This window comes from Paroedura picta, chromosome 2 (assembly GCF_049243985.1).
Source record: "Paroedura picta isolate Pp20150507F chromosome 2, Ppicta_v3.0, whole genome shotgun sequence".
In the NCBI taxonomy this organism is placed as follows: Eukaryota; Metazoa; Chordata; class Lepidosauria; order Squamata; family Gekkonidae; genus Paroedura; species Paroedura picta.
The window spans coordinates 42,949,990-42,971,511 of record NC_135370.1 but is presented as its reverse complement, the minus strand read 5'-3'; the positions used below and the strand labels follow the sequence as shown (position 1 = coordinate 42,971,511).

General features: G+C 43.2%; 1 long non-coding RNA gene across 4 annotated transcripts in view; it reads right to left on the bottom strand.

Annotated features, from left to right (window-relative positions):
- The window catches only part of LOC143829307 (uncharacterized), a 221,673-nt gene that overhangs the window by 25,315 nt on the left and 174,836 nt on the right, over nt 1–21,522 (bottom strand). For all 4 annotated transcript variants that reach the window (XR_013228061.1, XR_013228062.1, XR_013228064.1 and 1 more), the window contains one exon: nt 18,187–18,325. This is a non-coding gene — a long non-coding RNA (uncharacterized LOC143829307). The remainder of the gene's footprint in view (nt 1–18,186; nt 18,326–21,522) is intronic.

Genomic DNA, 21,522 nt, shown 5'->3' with positions numbered 1-21,522 from the left:
GAATGTAGCCTCTTGTGGCGCAGAGTGGTAAGGCAGCGACATGCAGTCTGAAAGCTCTGCCCATGAGGCTGGGAGTTCAATCCCAGCAGCCGGCTCAAGGTTGACTCAGCCTTCAATCCTTCTGAGGTCGGTAAAATGAGTACCCAGCTTGCTGGCTGATAAATGGTAATGACTGGGAAAGGCACTGGCAAACCACCCCGTATTGAGTCTGCCATGAAAATGCTGGAGGGCATCACCCTAAGGGTCAGACATGACCCGGTGCTTGCACAGGGGATGCCTTTACCTTTTTAATGACTGGAGCTCAATCATGGGTCTTTTATGCCCCAGAGGTTTTCTTCACTTCTGCCCTGCATTCCCTGTGGGTATATTTTTCTCTTCTGGATGCCAACTCTTCTGGATGCCAACTCACTTTCAGGCAGACTGGATTTCACAAGCACATTGGATTTTGCTTCCTTCATAGCTCAGTTTGTTTTCCATTTGCTGTATTTCTATTTTTAAAAGTTCGATTGTCCCAGTTTCCCCCCTTTCTTGGCTCCCAAGTTGAAGGAAATTTACAAGCATAATGATTCCATCAGATTTTCTCCCCCGCCCCAGAAGGCCACACCTCCACCACAGCTCATTGGTCAGTTTCAGGTAGGGGTCCCTTTTGAAATTGTAAAGAGTGATTCTTAAAGCTTCTTTAACTTCTGTGTTGCCATTTTAGTAAAAGGTTTTCCTGCCCTCATCTAGTCTAAACTACAGGACTACTTAAGCATTTAATCTCCGGTTTTAGCAGTAGTGTCAGAACTAGAGACGAGTCTTTCTTGTAGATCCCCTCCAGCTGCCCTCCCCTTCTTCCTCCATACATGTCCATCACATACTGGGCATGTTTGTGTCGAGAAACACTCCCAAGGGGCTGCTGTCTGCCCTTCCCCTCTCTTCCGGTCTCATCTTGTCAATTTCTTTTTTTTTTTTTAATTGCGGGAACTCAGTACAGCTGGATTCCTGTTTTTTTATTATTATTAAGCTGATTCTAACAAGGCATTTAATTGCATTCCATTGCATTTTTGTTTTCAGTTTTTAAAAAAATCCCATCTGGGAACCCACCAGGGAAATCAGTATATGCTGTTTATCAGTTCAAGGCTTCAACCTAGGCTGTACAGCTCAATTAGTAAACACGAGCCTGAAACTCAGAACATTAAGGGGTCAAACCTACATACAGGTGTTGATTTTTTTCCAGAATTCACCATGCTGAATCAGGTAACTTTTTTTTTGCTTTTGAAAAGCTCATGTTTTAAAAATGGCTGTACTGTGTTTTCAAAAGCAAGAAAAGGAAAGAAAATGAATCAGCATGGTGAATTCTGTGTGGGGAAAAAATAAACACTTACAGGTAGGTGTGAACTCACAACAATCTGAGTTCTGCAACAACAGGCTGCTGTTTTATTAACTAAGAAGATTGAAGTCTTAAGCTGAAAACAGCATATGAAGGTTTCCCTGATGATTTTTCTTAAGGAAACAGCAATGCACTTTTTAGAAGTGAGGGTTTTGTTCTTGTTTTTTTTTGGGGGGGGGGACCAGTAATCCAGCTGTATTAAGTTCACTCAATTAAAAAAAAAAGGCGGGGAAACCTTCTACTAAGGTGGCAATCTGGAAGTGAAAGAAAATTTACGAATTTCTCCTTACAATTTCAAAAGGCAGCCCCTGCCTGAAACTGACCAATGAGCCAAGACCAAACAATGACACAAAATAGCAAAAGAAAAAAAACCCAGAAAAAATCGACAATCGAGGTTTCTCATTAGTTATACTGTAACAATTTGGAGGAGAAAAACCAGAGAATGAAGAAATGTTAAGTGCAAGAATAGGCAGCAAACACAATGCAAATTAAAGGGATGCCAGCTTCCACACAGTGATCATCAAAATTAAGCTGTGCATGCAGAAAAGTCTGCTGTTTGCCTGCCTGCAACATGTGAGAGTGTTTTATTTACTCTTTGCTTTTATTTAGTTCTCTGTTATTACTATGCAAACCTTCTGCTGAGCTTTTTAATTAAACAAGTTATCTTAGTCAGGAGACTGGAAAGCTTGGTCTCTTTCAGAATATATTAGGCAGCTCAAATATGAAATGAAAAGAAAACAGAGTTTCGGCCAACAGAAACAAGTGACTCATTTCCTTGTGAAAACACACAAGGTTTCTGTTACTCTGGCAACGATGTTCACCATTCCAGAATAAAGTCTCCTTTCGCTGCCTTCGGAGCTGTTATGTATTCCTGTTCCAGTCTGTGTTCCACAATGACCTCACATTGAACCAAGTTCTTTAGCTATTCACAAGGGACAGTGAGTTACAATTTAAACATGATCACTTCTTCATTCTTCTGTTGTACATCTCGGTCATGAAATACACCCAGGATTTCCCACTGTTGTTATGATAAAAAAGATCTGTCATTGCAATGACAAACACAGTTCATAGAAAAAACTCTTCAAAACAGGAACTTTAACATATTTTTACACATGAGTAAACCCTGCTCATGGTATTGCCACTTTGGCAGCTAGGCATCAAATCAGTTGAAGCTCTTGGACACTTCCAGGCTTTAAATTTTAGAGCTAAAATTCTATATGTTGTTCTGACCGGTGGTCTCCAGGACCTCTTGAGCCAGGATTCAAATTATAGCTCCTGGTTCAGGGACCCAGATGATAAGTCTTTGGAACTAGGAGTCACACCTGATGTTATCACCTCCTCAGATTTATCTGACCTCAGGAAAAGATTAATTAACACAATTAAATAACTGAGTGCCGTCTTATTTCAACCTGGACTGGAGGAAGGCGGGTTTGCTACCCTTTTGCGCTTGGAATTCCAAGAGGAGAAGCTCCTCATCATCTGTCCACTCTTACTGCTCCCTTAGAGCATCAAGCATTTATGTTAGCATGTTTAAATGCCTTCCCTTCTATGAGACTTTGTTGCAGGTTTTTTGATATACCCTTTTCAGGAAAACTTTATCTATGTGGTTCTGGCATTATCGATACCATCTCACACATAATGATGAACAGCCCAGAGAGAGAGAGAGAGAGAGAGAGAGAGAGAGAGAGAGAGAGAGAGAGATTTTGGGGCATGATAGCATCTCACCAGATTCAGTTTCCCAAATCCTACTTTGGGATGTCAATTATGAATGTACAGCAGCTATTGCAAGGGTTTTGGCAGCTGCTTCTACTTCTAGGTGTAAAGGCTTAAAGTTAAATTAAAATTCTTTAGAAGTCGTTATTTGACAATTTTAGGTTGTTCATGTTGGTGTCCATGACCAATAGAAGAAATAGAAATAATCCTGCTCATTTCAGTGGGTCAGAGCTCAAGTGCTTACTCGCTTATGTAGAAATTAATTTACAATGCAGGGTCATTTCATAATAAAAAATGCCCCAGTCTATCAGGAGACTATCAATCTGATAGTCATATAGCAAAGCCGTCCAGGGCATTGTTTGTCTCCTGAAGGCTTCCATAGGGTGGCGAGGAGCCAGGGGATTAGTGTCGGGTCCATACCGCTTGTGTGGAATAGGCCAAACTGTGCCTCTGGACATCTGGTTGAATAAGAGTTTCAAAAATATTGAAATATGCTCAGTCCATAAATTGTAACACTTGAACATTTGGACGAGCTTCAAGGGGTACAGCAGCAGTATAGGGGCAGCCTCGTCATTTACATGCCAGTTCTCCACAAGCTCAGTTCCTGGGGTTCTTCTGTCTGTAAGGAGACCATTGGGGTCTTGTCCCTTTAGACACCAGCATCCCAATGTTACATTCAGAAACTTGCTAGTGGCAGAATTAGGACAGGGGAAGGAAGGAAGGGTGTGTGATGAAGCAGCTGTCTCCATATTAGTTTGGCATCTGTGCTCTGTGTTTTAAATCTTTATTATGAACACACAATCATCGGGGTCCAGATACCATGGCCAGCCTATCACAAATCTACCCAAACACAAAAAGAGACCATTATCCAAATATCCTGTGGCAACGCAAAAGTGAACCTTTTTAAAAATACATGTTTTACTGTTGAGGCATTTCCCCATAGCAACTCAGAAGTGTATTTTTAAAAATTAATTTCAGGATTTGGGGGGGTGGAAGTTTGAGTCCCCAAAACAACCGGTGTGAAGGGATTGGTGGCTTGCGTGGCTTGACAACCCGAGGAACACGGGGAGAAGTGTGGGTTGTCCACGCTTTAGGCTTCTCCACTGCGCCGCCTCGTTGGGAAGGGAAAAGCCGCAACAAGGCAGCAGGATAACACTGGAGGTCAACGCAACCAACTTCTCCATCTGTACACAATCCTTTGAACCTTGCTGTCCTCTTCCCCAAACATAGCCATTTCCTATCTTATTTCTTTCTGCTGTATGTGTTAGTTTAATTGCTTAGTCTGTAAATAAAGCTACAATATTATTTTAAACAGTGTTTGTTGTCTGCCTTGGATTCCTGAAGGGCTTAATCACCTTGTGAACTGTGCAAAAGAGATCCTAGCTAGTTATCCCCCTTTCGCACAGCTGATTCCCCTAATTTTTGATTAGAACATTTTGGGATAACAGAGCATTTCGCTTAACAGTGGAATGAAAACAGTGGAATGAAAACTATCTGAGATATGCAGATGTCCACATTATTAAGAGAAAACAGTGAAGACTTGAAATGACGACTGATGAAAGTTAAAGCAGAAAGTGCCAAAACAAGATTACAGTTGAATATCAAGAAGACAGAAGTAACTGTTTGGAATTCCACAACTTAAAAGCTGATGAAGAAGAAATTGAAATTGTCCAAGATTCTCTATTCCTTGGCTTCATCATCAACCAAAAGGGAGATTGAAACCAAGAAATCAGGAAATTGAAACTGGGAAGGGCAGCCCTAAAGGATCTAGAAAAGCTCCTAAAGGGTGTATTACTGGTGACCAAGGTCAAGTTAATTCATGCCATAGTATTCCTCATTGCTATGTGAGGGTATTAAAGTTGGACAGTGGGGACAACTGACATGAAGACAGTAGATTCCTTTGAAAGGCAGTGTTGGAGGAGAGTTTTACGGATACCGTGGACTGCCAAAAAGACAAGCTTGAACTTTCCCTAGAAGCCAAAATGGCTAAACTGAGGCTCTTGTACTTTTGTCATATTATGAGAAGACAAGAGTCACTGGAAAGAGCCACTGGAAAAGACAATGATGGTAGGAAAAGAAGAAGAGTTGGCTCTTATATGCCGCTTTTCCCTACCCGAAGGAGGCTCAAAGCGGCTTACAGTCGCCTTCCCTTTCCTCTCCCCACAACAGACACCCTGTGAGGTGGGTGAGGCTGAGAGCCCTGATATCACTGCTTGGTCAGAACAGCTTTATCAGCGCCCTGGCAAGCCCAAGGTCACCCAGCTGGCTGCATGTGGGGGACCGCAGAATCGAACCTGGCATGCCAGATTAGAAGTCCGCACTCCTAACCACTACACCAAACTGCCAGTTAAAGGCAGCACGAAAAGAAGAAGACCCAACATGTGATAGACGGGTTCTATTGAGGAAACCACAGTCCTTAGTTTTCAGGACAACACAGGACCTGAGAATGGCCGTTAACACTAGGACATTTTTTGGGGGGGGATTAATTCATAGAGTCTCCATAAATCAGAACAACTTCACGGCACTCCACATACACTTCATCACATTGTTGCTGGCCAAGATAGCTATGGATTTTCTGAAAACAACCTGTAAGAAACACTAACCACACCACTATTTGCAAGCTTTAACTATTATAAAGTAAGGTGTGATCAAGACATGACCATACCTCAAGATGCAAACTTCAAATGATAAACACTTTTGAGGTGACTTTCCTATGCACACTTAACTAGGGAGTAAGCCACATCACTGAACTGAATAAAAGCTATTTCTGAGAGAACATACATCGGGCTGAATTATCCAACAGATTTTAAAAAATTTAGATAAGCACACTTTAAATCTCTCTTACTAAGTTAGTGGGGTCTGAACAGTGCAATCCAATGCAGAGTTGCTCCAGCACAAGCTCACTGAAATCAGTGGACCAAGACTGGATTAACTGCACAAAGGACTGCACTGTAAAGCTACCTAACATTAGCAAATTCACTTCTAACCCAAATCATTCATAGGAAAAACATTAACAATAAGACATACTGAAAAATTTACCAGTCATCTTCTTGAAATACCAAAGTATATTACCTTACAGCTGACGCATGTCATTTAAAAATATTTTTAGCTACTAACCAAAGCCTTTACAGTAAAAATAAACAACAACAAAAAGAACCTCCCGTTAATGAACTCACATGAATTTGATATATGGAGTTTTTGTGTTTCTTGAAAAGGAAATTAATGTCACTCCTATTACAAGAAAGAGTCATGCAGGAATCCCATGGGCTAAGGAGCTTTAACATCTTCCACTGGAACAGTTCCAGGAAACTTGACATTCTGCATAGGCATGTATAAATAAATCGTGTGGCAATTTCATCTGGGGTAACTGAATCTTCGTCTGCATTATGGGGGGGGGGCTGTGCACGCCATGGGTTATGCATTCCATCTAGCCTCTGACACTGCAGTGTATTTTGTTTACCCTTCTGTGGGCCCAGGGGGGAAAACAGGCTTTGCAAAGGAGAGAAATGATGAGACAAACCACTAATCGCTGCTCATGATCCTGGTTCCTCATTTATTCTATGCCCTTAAAAATGAGGATTCCAATATTAACAATGCTTTTAATGGAGAATATGAAAGAACTAGGGACAAACCCCGTTGCAGTCAGGAATACAATGGGCGCTAGATTTGGGGGGGGGGGTGGAAGAATTATGCAGATAGACTCCTCCTCCTCCCAGGAACTGGAAAGGCTGCAGGCTGGAGGCTCCTGGGCAGGGGACTCACTGGCAGGGGCTGCTCTCACACAGCAGGGCTCTGCACCCTCTGAGCCTCAGAGGGAAGTGGAAGGAGGAGGGGGTGGTCAGGGACCTCTTCCTAGGCCTTACCAGAAATATGGAACAGATAGCTTCTGAAGAAAAATCATCCCAACTCTCTCTTCCTCAAAAAACAAAGCAGACCATCTCATTGCTTTGCAGTAACATCTGATTTTCTGTCTTTCTTTGTGTGTGTGAGTGTGTAAAAGGCCATCAACTCGCAACTGATAGGGTGACCCTGAGCAATGTGCCTTCAAAGCAAGGGAAAAGCAGAAGTGGCTTGCAGAGCCTTTCTTGGCAATCTTCCTTCATGATTTCCCATCCACAAACTAGCTGGCCCTGCTTACTTTCCGAGATCTGATGAGACTGGGTTGCACTACATCATTCCACAGCCCTGCCCACTTTTCTTTGCCTTTATTATTATTAAAAATAAAAACCAAGGAACCAGGATACATCTTTTATGGAAATGTGATTGATTTGACTTCAGTGCAACTCGAATTCTGGGAACAATCCAGTCAGATTTTAGACCATTTAAGGCTCATTGATTGTAATGAGATATTTCTGTTCCTGCTTAAGAGTTGCCTATGAAATGGATGGGACTGACAAGTTCTCACCTTTGGATCATTCATTGCTATCATTTTCATTTGGTTAAAGGTTGATTTGAAGCAGGGCTGGGTTTTTATACCCTGCATTTTACTACCCAGAGGAATTTCAAAGTGGCCTGCAATTGCCTGCTCTTCCTTTCCCCAAACAACGGACACCCTGTGAGTAAGTGGGGCTAAGAGAGCTCTAAGAGAACTGTAGAAGACCAAGGTCACCCAGCTGGCTGCATGTGGAGGAGTAGGAGGAGTATATAAAATTAAATCACTGGAGTAACCTCTTTGAGAGACTGGAGTAACCCTAGGGTCACTAGTAACCCTGGCTGAGAATGACTGGATTAACTCCTCAGGGAAGTTTAAATTATCAATGTTTTTAAAGATGTTTTAAAATGTTTTAATAAAATTGCTGTATTATTGTTTTAAAACTTGTTGTTACCTGCCCTGAGCTGATTAGAAATTGTATGATACCAATACACATTTTAAAATTATTATTACTGGATTTATTAGTCTACAGAGGGAGTGGATCTATTTTGTTCATGATTCTACCATCACAATGTTCATTAATGTCAACCTAGTTATGCCTCCATGACCTCAAAGCAAGCCATTGCCTCATGACTCCATATCACTATCCTCTTATGAAGCAACACATCCCCCGGAGCCACCTGAGCAATTTGCATCCCTCCATATGGTGACCTCCGCACTTCCAGTTAGCTCCAATGAGAAACTTCAAGTTCTTCCTCCTGAATCTAAATGTGTCCCTTGGAATGCTGAAAAACTGATAAGAATGCCCAACTAGTTTGCATTATTGTGCCAATGAAAATTTTTGTAGCAGAAAGGTTAGACCCTATGGTATTAGGCTTCTATTCTATGCCACAGTAATTCTGATGAAAGGAGATCTGATGAAGGCAGCTTTGACTCTCAAAAGCTTATACTTCCACAAATCTTGTTGGTCTGGAAGGTGCTACTGAACTCAAATTGAACTGACCCGTCAGCTTGACATCTGTAGAATTTTAGAAGAAATAATCAAACAGTCAGTCCTTGAGCAGCTAGAGCGGATGGCTGTAATTCTAAGAGTCAGCAGGGCTTTCTCAAGAACAAGTCATGTCAGATTAACCTTATCTATTTTTTGAGAAAGTTACTACCTTGCTAGATCAGGGGGATGCTGTTTACCTTGATTTCAGTAAGGCTTTTGTTAAGGTTACTCATTATATTCTTATTGGCAAGTTGATAAAATGCAGTATGGATCCTAATACTGTTAGGTGGATTGAGAGGTAGTTGACAGATCGCACCCAAAGGGTGCTTCTAAATGGTTCATCAACTTCTTGTAGAGGAGGGACAAGTGGAGTGCCTCATGGATCAGTCTTGGGCCCTGTGTTATTCAACATATTCATACATGATTTGGATGAAGGAATAGAGGGGGTGCTTATTAAACTTGCAGATGATACTAAACTGGGAGGGGTAGAAAACACGCCAAAAGGCAGAATAAGGTAACAAGATGACTTTGACAGGCTGGAAAACTGGGCTAAAATGAATAAAATGAATTTTAATAGCAAAAATTGTAAAGTTCTGCATTTGGGTAGGAAAAAACTGCCCAGAGCTGCAAAGAAATGGGCGGTATAGAAATCTAAATAAATAAATAAATAAAATAAAATGCAGCACTAGAGGATGGGTGAGACTTGTCTTGGCAATAGTATGTGTGAAAAGGAACTGGGGGTCTCAGTATACCATACACTGAAAATGTCAGCAGTGTGACTTGGTAGCTAAAAAGGCAAATGGGATTTTGGGCTGTATAAAAAGAAGTATAGTGTCCAAATCATGCAAGGTGATGTTACCACATTACTCCGCTCTGGTTAGACCTAATATTGGAATACTGTGTTTAGTTTTGGGCACCACAAATGAAGAATGATGTAAGCAGTGGTCCCCAACCCCTGGTCCGGGGACCGGTCCTGGTTCGTGGATCAGTTGGCACCGGGCCATTGCTCCTCCCCATCCTCCTCCCTGGCTGCTGCCTCGGGGGCTGCCCTGCCAATCTGCTGCTGGCTCACCTTTGGTGCTCTCCAGTGGCTGCCATGGCTGGGGCTCCCCCTTGGTGTGCTGGCAGCGCCTCCCAGCGGGTGGCGGAATGTCAGGGGCACTGGCGGGAAAGCAAGTGGAGCAGGGGCGCAAGACGGCGTTGGAGATGTCCCTCGGCAAATGACTACTCCTCCCCTGGGCCTCAGTAAAATTCTCAAGAATTGACCAGTCCCCGGTGATAAAAAGGTTGGGGACCACTGATGTAGAGAAACTAGAGCATGTACAGAGGAGGGCTACAAAGATGGTGAAGGTTTGGGGACCAAGACATATGAAGAAATGTTGAGGGAACTTGGTCTGTTTAGCCTGGAAAGAAGATGATTAAAAGGTGATATGATAACCATCTTCAAATACTTCAAGGGCTGTCATATAGATTCTAGATATTATAGACGATGGAGCAGAGTTGCTTTCTGTTGCCCCAGAGGGTTGGACCAGAACCAATGGATTGAAATTAATACAAAAGAATTTTCGGCTAAACATCCAGAAGTTCCTGACAGAACAGTCCCTCAGTGGAACAGGCTTCCTCAGGAGGTGGTGAGTTCTCCTTCTTTGGAAGATTTTAAGTAGAGGCTAGATAATCATCTCACAGAGATACTGATTTTATGAATTTAGGCATTTAGGAATTTGGGGCTGGAAGGGATGTGCCAGTGTGGTCCTTCCTTGCATACCCAGGAAGTTGCTAATTGCTTCTCTTGGATGGTAGGCGAATATCCTCCAGGGCAGGCTGGATTCTGGAGATTTTTGGTATGTGGGGGGGATCATTTGGGCATGAAATTAGGGTCACTGCGGGTAGGCAAGTAGTTGTGAGTTCCTGCATTTTGCGGAGGACTAGGTGACCCTGGAGATCCCTTCCAACTCTATGATTCTGTGATTCTATGAACTGTTCCACCATGACAAATCTGTTTCAGGGGGTGGGAGGGATGAGGAGCGTAAGAGAAAGAATGGCAGAACAGCCTGTTACCAATGTTGTATGGTCCACCGTTGTTACTGTGTGTACAGTTGATGGCAATTGAACCACAGTTCCCTATAGAGCCACATCAAAGTACATTGACAAGATCTGAGTTGAAACAGGAGGAGCTTGTGTTCATTTGGGCTGCCATATGAAAGCAAGTGTACCTAGGAATATCAAGAAAAAATAGCTACCTTGTTCAAATGCACCTGTGGTCAGAAGGAGAGTGATATAATAAGTACACACTACAAGCACAGAAGCCAACAGCTCACTGATGAGAACCAGGACAATAATTTTCTGTAGACAAAATAGCCCATTAGAGCAGGGTGTCTTGCACTTAGTTGTCTCCAGAACCATTTGCTCCAGATGCTCTCAGAGACGAGGCATTTGATCTAGAAGATCACCATTCCATTTATCAGTGTTTTTATACAAAAGAGATTTGACAGGCATCCACTTACCATACCAGAATAGTACAAACTTGCTTTTCTAGCCAAAGGAAATAGTTTAGGGCAAAAATATTTATACTTCTGATTGTGATCCTAGTTTGAAGAATTCCTGATTTGGGATATGAGCACAATGTGAATTGCTTTCAATTCACATTGTTTGGGTAAAGGGGTGAATTGTTTGAGTAAATGGGAAATCATGATTCTAGTAGATGACTTGAGAAAGATTGACATGAGCTTATTTATTTATTGTTTGTTTCATTTATATACCACTCCCTCTTGGGGTCGCCATATTAAGGAAGAAGTTTTCGAAACAGAGCTGGCTAGTATTCCATAATGCCATACTTCTTGGGTGTCTTGTTAAATATATAGATTTTATATTATTGTCAATTGCATTTTCTATAATAATTTATTTTATCTATGTAGGATCTTCCTGTCTCTTCAGAGTCCTGCTCAAAGCAGCTTACTTTTATAACAATGTAACAAAACAAAACAGAAAAACATTAAAAACAAGCCATAGGATATAAACCACCTAAATGCTATCCATGAAACAGAAGCCGACCATTAAAGCTGGCAAGATAAAACCCCAAATTAAAAGCCTGTGTAAAAAGATGTGTTTTGGCCTGGTGCCTTAAAGAAAGTCAAAAAGGTGCTAGATGAGCAAGTATAAGGATGGTATTTCAGAATTCTGGTGCCGCCACAAAAAATGTCCTTCCTCTAGTGGCCACCTGCCTCACCTCTGAAGGCAGGGGCATAAAGGTAAAGGTAAAGGTATCCCCTGTGCAAGGACCAAGTCATGTCTGACCCTTGGGGTGACGCCCTCTAGCATTTTCTTGGCAGACTCAATACGGGGTGGTTTGCCAGTGCCTTCCCCAGTCATTACCGTTTACCCCCCAGCAAGCTGGGTACTCATTTTACCGACCTCGGAAGGATGGAAGGCTGAGTCAACCTTGAGCCGGCTGCTGGGATTGAACTCCCAGCCTTATGGGCAAAGCTGTCAGACGGCTGCCTTACCACTCTGCACCACAAGAGGCTCATCCAGGGCAGGGGCATAGAGAGGAGAATATGAAAGGTGCATCTTAACTGGCAGGCTGGGTATTCCTTGAATGTCACCCTAATTCAAATTATTCAGATGTGATATTGCCACACAGTGCAGTTTTTGAATATTCTGTGTATGACTGAAAGTTGTAGGACAACAACATTTGAGTCCAATGGCAACTTTAAGACCAACAAAGATTTATTCAAGACTTAAGTTTTTGTGTGCAGGCAGACTTCCTCAGAAAGTTTAAGGCTCATTATTGTACATTTCATTCTATAGAACTGTATGTGAACTGGTTATTATAGCATCCTACCCACCCCTCCAATCTACATTACCTTAAAGATTTTATTTTTCCCATAATGAGCCCAATTTGGCTCTAGAGCCAAAAGTTGTATGCGGACACCTGTCCAAGTCCAAAGCAAAACTGAGATCACAGAGTCTAAAATTCTGCCTGATTCTGCTTTCTATCCTGCTTTGCTAGCCTCCAGTCCAATTTTCATCCTTGTGTCCCACCAGCATATGTGTTTCTCCTGGGTAAGCATACTGCTGCTGATCCAATGGTATCATGATGCTGGCATGAGTCCATGCCACTGGCATCTATTTGTGTTTTGCAAAGGGGTTTATGAGCCTGTCCTTCCCAGCATGCATAATGAGGGTAGAATTGCTCTGTAAGTCATTGTACAAAGAAGCAAAACAGTGTGAAATTCTATTACATTTAGAAAGAATTGTTATGACTATCAAGTATTATGGGACAGGGAGGTGGTCCAGAAGAGCTTCTATTTCTCGTGCTACTTAAGCATTATAAAATATGCATCAGAGGTAATTGCCTGGAAAAGCTCAATGATGATAGGGGGGAAAAACCCAAAACAATATTCTTGGCCACAGTGCTAAAACAAACCAACCAAAACACATGTATCTTCCATCTTGGGATAATACACCCATCCTTTTCAAATTCATTATTGCGCTGAGAAAAAAAATGACTAATTTCCGTAACACTCAACCCACAAGCCAACCAATAGATCTTAAATATATTCTATATTTTTTACAAACTCTCATTTACATAAAGCAGACACATAAGTGTTTATTTACGGTAAACTTCTGCAACTGAAAGGTCACACTGGCCCCTCAAGAGCCATATGGTATATCTCAACAATGCTGATCTGGATGGAGGCCACTGAAGCCAGCCAAAAGCTCAAATGGTTAAGCCTGCCTATGAGCATTAATCTCTGTGAGCTAATTATCATTAACTACTTACTCAGAGTACAAGATGAATGGTCCTGTTGTGAAATCAAGGACAAAGCAAAATGTAACCTTCTTCCCATAACACCCCAACAGCACAGGATCATAAAGTTCAAATGCATGTAGAGAGATACTGTAGAGTCACTATTTTGTGCAAGTACCATTTTGAACATTCCCAGTGTAAACCCATTTGGCAAGCTTCATCCACTGCCGAATTAAACAGGATGAGCGATTGGTTCACATCGGACTGTCCTCACTGAACAGAGGCTCTTTCAGACTGCCTTTGTACTCCATTTTCGTCATTGGTCACTAAAGAATTTCTCCCTGTCACTTCAGAAGACCCATTTTAGCAACCAGCTGCTAGCAGAATTTATTTGCCTGTTTGAGTTGGGTTAGCAAAGTGTGATTGAGCTGCTTTTGAGAGATACTGCTTTCTTTTGTCTTCTATCCCTTCATTACACTTCTGAATCACTGTGGTGTACTGTTTAAAATGTCCATAGTGCTTTCTACAGTGCCACTTTCCCCCCTCCCTTTTTTGCTGGGCGATCTTCCATGGACTTTTCAAAATATATTTTAAGTTGAGTGCTGTAGCACTAAACAATATAGCATTTCAGTGCTATTGCAACAGCACTGAGAATCAATGGTGCCCATATAGCACTATAGCGTTATATGGATTTAGCGCTATAGCAGTCCACTTAGAGCATTAAAAAACCTCAGAGGAAGGAAAAAGCAGCACTGTTTGAAATCATGATAGCACTTCAAAGATGGCACAGTAATGGAAGTTGGATGATGAAAAAAATCAGACATGAGGAGAATCAATTTGTTTGAACTCCGGTGTTAGAGAAGGCTTCTGCACATTCCGTGGACAGCAAAAGTCACACACAAAGAAATACTACAGCCATAAAGCCTGATATATCACTGGAAGGCAAAATCACAACACTCTGGCTCACTTATTTTGGCCACAGCATGCAATCCAACTCAATGGAGAATGCAGTTATGCTAGGAAATCAGCCTGACATAGGGCACAGTGGTTGGATACAACCAAAATGGACACCAGCCAGAACATTATATAACAAAAAGAAGTGGTGCAAGATCGAAAATTGTGGTGACAATTGAGCCATAGGATTGTCAAGAGACAAATTCGACTGAAAGGCTAACATCATCATCATTCATCTCCACACCATCACAACAATATGGCTGCTACAGTCAAAAACAACAAATGGACTGCTCAGCCTTTTTCCTCCACACTCCTCTGTGCCTCATGCCTCTTAGCAGTCTGTTGCTGTATAACCATGTGCCCAACTCATTTTCCCCCCACATGGAAGCTTTTCTCTCTCATTTGAATCATCTCTTTTAATCTCCATACAGTACAGGGCCTTCTTCCTTCCTCTCTTGCTATTCCCAATCAGGGGAAATATCTTAGACAACAAGGTTCTTTGGGCAATACTTTTGCATCCCTTTGCTACAGAAGCAGCAGCATGGCCTTACAGCTCTCTTGCAGGGATTTGTTGGCATGAGTGAGAGAGAGCAAATTTCATCAGAACTAATTGAGAAGGAGCCAGGGGGGAAAGGAGCAAAGTAGCCGGGGAATGTGCTTGTGGGGTGGAGGGGGGAGGCAGAATTGATGACATCCTCTGCTAACAAAGGGAGCGGTGCACTTTGTACTAGCTGGAAACCTTTCAGGGCATGTGGCTTTTTGTAAGAAAAAATGAGTTGTAATAATCAAGCCAGAGGTCAAGAATGCTTGGATTGTGAATGGAAGCTTTATATAATTTTCCTCCGTAATTCCTTGTACAAATTACCCAACAAAAATCACTTCATAGGTAACTGGGAATTTTCTCTTTATTTTTTAAAATTGTTTTTAAGCTGTTTTGTGTATATGTATTTAGAACATTCTCTACTCCACTTAGCTAGCCAGTGGGGAACCGAAGTTGCTTGCAAGAAATACCAAGGTAATTAGAATGAAAAATTTAAATAACCAAAACACAGTCAAAGCAAACAGAAAAGAATAAAAGGAACATAAAACATCCAGAGCAGGTCTAGGATCTACTGGAGTGGCCCACCAAGTCTCATGCTACAGGCCAGAGATTAAAAGTCTTTGGCTCTCACCAAACACTGTGCACCAAAGGGTTAATATTTCTGGCCATGCTCTGGTTTTAAGTATAACCTGAGTTTTTGTCCCCCCTCTGTCGCATGTCACTTAAAACCTGGGCATGGCCAGATATGTTAATCTTTTGGTGCAGGGCTTTGGTGAAAGCCAACAGCCATCTCCCCACAATTCCACGCCCCTGAAAATTCAACTGTTGAATTATGGTGTTTGCAAACTCTATGGTGCAGGAAGGCATGTTTCTCTTTCTTGCCTCATACTTCTTATACAGTTCAGTTGTCAAAAGATTTTCTTTTTTAAAGAAAAGGAAACACAATCTATTCTGGATTGTTTCCTTGAGTGCAAATTTCCCTTTTGAAAGAACATATCTCCTAGGATCCAAGTAAATATGAAGTTTCACTATGGACTTCTATTTCCAGATCCTGGGCTACAGAACTGGTGCCAGAAGGCTTTGGCTCAACATACGCCTCTCATACTCCTTGTTTGGTGGAAAATTCAGGAGTGCCTGGCAAGGGCCAATTTCTTTGAACAAGATCTTCATTTGGGGGAGTACTGGAGTAGACTTTCAAACCTTCCAATGGTTCCCAGATGAAAATTGGAACTGTTTTTATGTGTTATCCTGCTTCAGCCTTTCTCAACATTTTTAGTGTTGAGAAGCCCCTGAAGCATTCTGCAGGCTTCAAAAAACTCCAGAAGTGATGCAATTGTGCGGAATATGGTTGGGAAGCATAGCTGTGGACATGCCCACCCGGGGCGCCTCCCCTTCCTACCCACTCCAGGTCCATCACTGGCCACTTGGGGTGGGGTGGGCCAGGTGCTGCTTACTTGCACATGAAATACAAGTGTATAACACTACACACATACACCACTCCACATAACTAAAGTCTGTTTTCTGGTTGCAGTGTGTTACATTCATAACATCCTGTGCCCTATACTGGCTTCTGATGTAGCTATGTTAGTAGCATGACAGTAACAATTTCCTATGAATGGTTAACAGAACGTTTGATCTCGCAGATGATCTGGCTGTACAAATACACACAGCGAGATATCCATTACCTGGATAAGTTGTAAGAAAGGAAGAAGGGAAGCTCTCCTATTCCAATGCACAATTTTATTAGGAAAGGAACTCTAAAAATCTCCCCAAAACCCAAGATTTGAGATATTTTTTTTCAATAACAGAGATCGGAACAGAGAGACTTCTCTGGTAAACAGGATATATGAACTTAGGAATTCTTTATTATTTTTTTTAAATCCTGTCCTGTGACAAGCGTACAGGTTTCAAAAGCAGGAACAGAGTGTGAGGTTCCCCCACCCCCTGAGATGGTCTCCATGCCATCTGCCATACTGCCACCAAAGAGGGCAACTCAGGCCATCAGCCTCAGAGCTAAGGAAGGGGTTCCAGCACCCAGATCTTCTTCCTGATGGGTGTTATGCACACACACATGAATGCACACATGCTCTCTGGCTGATCTTGGTCTGAGCTCAATCTGTTGCTTTCCCCTGATGCCTTCCCTTTTATAGCATTCCCTAGTCTCACCCCACCCCACCTGGGTGTATTATGCACGATAGGAAACCTCACAAAAAGCCTGCCCCAAAATATGCTGTTTTATTTCTGCACTTATCACTGTGCAAAACGCAGCAGAGTATTTTTGCTTCTGCATGGCACCACCATTCCCCTCACAGCCTCGACTGTCTTTTTTCAACATGATATTTAAAACTAGCTTTGCAACGACTTTTCTTTTATGATGGTGATGAGAATGACCTTTTTTCATGGATAAACGTTAGCATGTTTTTGGTCTCCCCCCCCCCAAGCCCCTGTGACAGCTCTTTTTCTGCTGGCAGTCCCACATCCACCAATGGGATCTCAAGGCACCTGCTGCTGATTCTCTGCCTCCAAAGAGTCAGCTATCACGTGTATCGCCATGTAAATGAATATTACTTCTGGTAAGCATGGCGTTTCCTGATACAGCCTTCTGTAAATGTTCCAAACTGAAACAACAAAACTGTAGCTTCTCTGTAGAACTCTAGCACACAAAAAATTACATGCAGCAGCGGTCTATGTCTGGTCAGTGACCATGGTTTGTGTGGGGTTGTTGTTGGGCACTGTGTGTCCCCATGGAAACTTCTTGCTGAAGTCTCCATATCAATGAACTACAATACCCATGAGGCCCTGCTGGCAGCATGTGCCAGAATGGAGGTCTGGTGACATTGCATCACAATGGAGGCAGCTCCCCATTTCAAATTCATAATCAGTAAAAAAAACAACAACAACACAGTATCAGAGCACGTGCATGAACGGGAATGTTTTAAAAACATTTTTTTAAAGGATGATTTTAAAGGGTCGGTGAACTGACTGCGGTGAAAACCTGTACATGCATAATAAACCCTGGCCTGTCTGTTCTCTCCTTCCACAAAAGGAAAGGGGAGTTTTTCCTGCCTCTTTCCCTGCTGCCTGACTCCCAGCCCTGCTCTTTCCCCTTGCTACGCAGAGCTGCCACTTCACCGCTTCCATCCTGCCCGTCCCCAAGTCCAAGCTTGGCCTTCTGACCACACCCCTCCCTGCCTATTCCTGGCTCCCTGTCCTATTTTCAGCTGTGTCAAAGTGATATGCCCAGGTCCCAGCTTCCTCCCTCTTCCAGCCATCCTCACAGGGTGAGTCTGGACCACAGTTGCCTTCATCTCTGGCAGTTGGGGTGGCATCAAGTCAGAACAATATGTTGGCTTGGCTCCCAACACAGAGATCAAACTGTGCACAGGATATGTTCTAAGGCAGAATCAGTTAGGAATGCTCAAACATTTATCTCCTATTCTGTTCACCGGTTGCAACACAAATAGGGAGCCAGTTTTGTCCCATTCTTAGTTACCTGATTGGTTGTTTCTCCATATTCCTCCTTATCAGTATAATGCAGTGTCATTGCTTATGAACATCTTCACACAGCTAGCTGGGTGACCTTGGGCCTTCTGTAGTTCTCTCAGAGCTCTCTGAGTGCTACCTCTCTGAGTCTGTTGTGGGGAGAAGAAGAGAAAGCAATTGTAAACTGCTTCGAGATGCCTTTGGGTAGTAAAAAGCAGAGTATAAAAACAACTCTTCTTCTTCTGATCGATTCTCTCTTTCGCTATACCACTGCTGTCCTCAGCAGTGTTTAACTTGCTTAAATAGGTTGCTCCCCCCCCCCCATCTTGTACTTCTGGGAATGCTTTTTCAGAATTTTTTAAAATTGGGAATTATTATTACATTAATAGGAAATAATGTTTTAGCTGTCTAGTTCCATTCTCATCCTATTTCCCTGAAATCCCCAGTTTTCATTTTTAAAACAGCAAAGGATTTTCTTTTATTTTTTTAAAAAAGAAAGCTAGGAATTCAGGGCATCAGATAGATCATCCAGCATCCTGTCTCACATAGTAGCCAACCAGTTCCTCTGGACAGCCAACAACAGGGCATAGAGGCTGAGGTCTTCCTCTGAGATTGCCTAAAATCTCACTTTCCCTATTTGTAGTCTGAAGTGGTATAGCCCAGCGGTCGACAAGCTTCTGCGGACCGCTGCGGAGTAGTGGGCGGAGAAGCCGGCCCAGGGGCCCGCGCACGCACGGCAGCCCCAGCACAAACGCGCATGCGCAGACTGCCGCGCACGCGCATTTGCACCCGGCAGGGGGCGCAAACGCGTGTGTGCGGCAATCCGCGCATGCGCATTTGCACAGCCGCCATGCCGGCGGCCGCGGCTTCCCCTCCCGGCCCCTCCGGGCCGCAAGCAAATCGGCCACTAAAGCGGCCGATTAGCTTGCGACTCGGCAAGCTTCTCTTCCCTCCCCTCCTGAAGTGAGAAGCTTGCCGGGCCGTGAGCTAAATGGGCGCTTTGGCAGCCGATTTGCTCGCAGCCTGGCGAGCTTCTCGCTTCGGGGGGGGGGAAGGGAAGAAGGAGCCGCGGCCCGGCGCCGAGGCCTTCATGGCCCGGTGCCGGGCTGCAGCCCGCGAGTTCAGGACCACTGGTATAGCCCATTCTTCCATATTTGGTTTATATTGCAACTAAAAACTTGTTGAGCTTTTCCACTGGGCTCTAAAACCTGTCTGCCTCTCATGTTAAAACTGGGCTAGTGTGTGAAAAGGTCAAAGGAAAGAGACAAAATTGCTAAATGCCACAAATGATCCGAGTAGTTGCTCATGGTGCTGGTTAGCGGAGTTAAGCCGCTGAACTTGGCCCATAGTGATGCTTAAAACATGGTTGTTACACTAGAAGCATTAGGTTCAACAGTCAGGCAAATGGAAAATTACCCCAAAGTCCAATATGACCACATTTGAATTCATCAGAGGGAACTTCTAAAAAAGGGAAAGGACTAAAGAAGGGGAAAGGACTAAAGGGAAAGGATAAAGAAGGACAAATCCCGTCTGATGTTTGGAAATCACTTAAATCTGCCCTAAAGGACAGTCAGACAGAATGTATACCACAGATTTCCAAATCTACCACCAAATCTGTTGAAATGGGCACAATCTGCAGTATGCATAACTGAGCAGAATATAAAGGATGTCCAGCAGGGGGCATTGCAGGAGATGTATATTTAGCACATATAGGAAAGGAACTTCCTGATGATTTTCAAAATATCTCCTTCAGTGTCCTGATTGGCTCAACAGGAAACTTCCTGCTTTTTGAGGACACTTCCTTCCTGCTTGCTTCCAGAACAGTTGTTGAAAAGAATGACTGCAGACAACAACTAGGTATTAGTTAGGTCTCTTCTCTCTCCTTTGTATACATAGTTGTTTCTCTTCTGAATAATGACCATTTTATTATTTAGGCAGCCTGCATGTTCACCCAGTCTGCATATTCAAACTTGCCAACAAAATCTACAAGAATGCTGCCACAGAGTCTAGAAGCCATAACAAGCAAGGAGGCTTTTCCACCTAGAAGTCTTCCCTAATGGAGGTGAAGGAATGCATGCTCGGCAAACTAATGTAACAAGGTGGATTATAAGACTGTGAGAAGCACATGACAGGAATGGAGCAGAGCTATGACTTCACCAACGGCAAAAGTGAGGGCTTTGTACGGCAAGCCAGTACAGCCAGGGTCAGGAAACACATGTTGGTCACCAGGAGTACATCTTAGCAAGGAACAATCCCAAGAGCAGAAATGTGGAGGAATCACATCACCTCTAGTGACCTTGTTTCACGGTCCAACCACTCCTCCAATTACACGCGGTACATTGGCTTTGTAGGTATAAAGGTAAAGGTATCCCCTGTGCAAGCACCGGGTCATGTCTGACCCTTGGGGTGACGCCCTCTAGCGTTTTCATGGCAGACTCAATACAGAGTGGTTTGCCATTCCCTTCCCCAGTCATTACCGTTTTTACCCCCCCACCCCCAGCAAGCTGGGTAATCATTTTACCAACCTCGGAAGGATGGAAGGCTGAGTCAACCTTGAGCCGGCTGCTGGGATCGAACTCCCAGCCTCATTGGCAGAGCTTCAGACAGCATGTCTGCTGCCTTACCACTCTGCACCACAAGAGGCTCTCTTTTGTAGGTATACATTCTTCCTAAAAGCCAAACTCCTGGCATCTTTATAATGGCTTACCAACAAAGCAAGTGGGATCCCACAGCCCACTTAAGGGTCCTGACTCATGTGTTCAAGACTGCAGACTTAGGGCATACACTTCATGGGAATGCACAGGATAACAGCCTTCGAAAGGAGACATGTGGTAGGCAAGCAGCGAACTCATTGACCCCATAAAGCAGGGGTAGTCAAACTGCGGCCCTCCAGATGTCCATGGACTACAATTCCCATGAGCCCCTGCCATGCTGGCAGGGGCTCATGGGAATTGTAGTCCATGGACATCTGGAGGGCCGCAGTTTGACTACCCCTGCCATAAAGTGTGAAACTGGACCTAAATACATACTTGAAGAGAGGGTTCTGGGCTGTGAGTCATTACTTTACCTTCCTAAGCTCAGAGAAACAGACGGCAGTTCCCCTGAATACTTTCTTCTATGCTCTGTGCAGGAGCTTGCCTGCATAAATATTTTATTTAGTTTAAATAGAAAATCCTTAAAATAACCTTTTTTCTCTACTGTTCGGCTCAACTGATATTTGATCTAGAAAAATGCTGACTGTAAATTCACCTTCAGCTAAAGTAAACATTTTGCTTTGGATACATTTAAACTCTCTCTCTCTCTCTCTCTCTCTCTCTCTCTCTCTCTCTCTCTCTCTCTCTCCCTC